Below are 1,210 nucleotides of genomic sequence, written 5' to 3'. Positions count from 1 at the left end.
TCCCTTCTCCCATCACTCGCGAACAAGACCCCGAGATACTTGAACTCCTCCACTTGGGGCAGGAACTCATCCCCGACCCGGAGTGGGCACTCCAAACATGACTGCTGATGAGAAAATTGAAGACAGATGTGTAGAGCCAAGATCAGGAACCCCGAATAAGTCATGTCCAGGAGCAAATACAACAACTAACAATCACAGGTAGGAAAGACGATAGAAACTGAAGCAGTGAAATTGAAAGAATCAAAACCTGGTGAGGACTGAGGGACCATGACACCTTCCTCCTAGCGTTATTCCCGCTCTGCAGGGTCCGCTTTTCTGCAACCCGCCGCCATTCAGCACAATCAAGGTCGTCGTTCAAGTTGGTGCGATCCTCTTCACGTCGTCTTTGATACGGTCTATCCATTGCCTTATTGGTCTGCCCCTTGGTTGCTGGCCTTGGGGGCGGAGTCGCAGTGCTGTTCTTGCCACCAAGTTTTTGTCACTTCTGACCACGTGCCCATACCATCGCAGTTGCGCTCCTTGCATCTTCTCCGTGATCGATGCGATGCCCAGCCGCTTTCGGAAGTCGGTGTTCATGACATGGTCCCATAGTTTCAGGCCCAGGCACCATTGCAGTATCCGCATTTCCATTGTGTGAAGGGCCTGTTCGTGCTTTGCGGTGGACGGCCAACACTCTGATCCATAAAGGGCCACAGGGCGCACTATGCTTTTGTAGATCTTTGACTTAAGGTGGTCAGGTATTCGTCGGTCGCACAGGACACCAGTGACTTGGCACCACTTCATCCAGGCCGCATTAATCCTGGCTCGTACGTCTGGCAGGATGTTGCCGTCATTGCTGATAATCGATCTGAGGTACCAGAAGTGAGATACTTTTGCCAGGTCTTCCCCATCGATGCTGATGGTGCCGTCGGTTTGGGGGTCGGCTTCTAAGTACTTAGTCTTCTTGGTGTTCAACCTCAGCGCGTACTCACTCTGGCGTGTCTTCTATTGCTGCGTTTGGCGTTGCAGCTCCATTCGGGATTCATCTGCGAGGAAGACATCATCGGCATAGAGGAGTGTCCAAGGGCGGGGTGCTTGGAGGTCAGCGGTCACGGTGTCCATGCAGAGGATGAAGAGAAGCGGGGACAGCGTGGAGCCTTGGTGCACGCCCACGGTGATGCTGAAAGGTGGCGATGTTCCCACTGGGCTTCTGACTGTGCTGGTCACGTTT

At 53.4% G+C, this 1,210-nt stretch overlaps 1 pseudogene; it reads right to left on the bottom strand.

Moving 5' to 3' along the window:
- Nucleotides 1-1,210, bottom strand: part of LOC106456500 (uncharacterized) — an 8,323-nt pseudogene that overhangs the window by 5,180 nt on the left and 1,933 nt on the right.

The sequence above is a fragment of the Pundamilia nyererei genome, unplaced genomic scaffold, assembly GCF_000239375.1.
Source record: "Pundamilia nyererei isolate P.nyererei 1_Seehausen unplaced genomic scaffold, PunNye1.0 scaffold00316, whole genome shotgun sequence".
NCBI lineage: Eukaryota > Metazoa > Chordata > Actinopteri > Cichliformes > Cichlidae > Pundamilia > Pundamilia nyererei.
The sequence above is the reverse complement of the archived record's forward strand: the minus strand, read 5'-3'. Positions and strand labels throughout refer to the sequence as shown.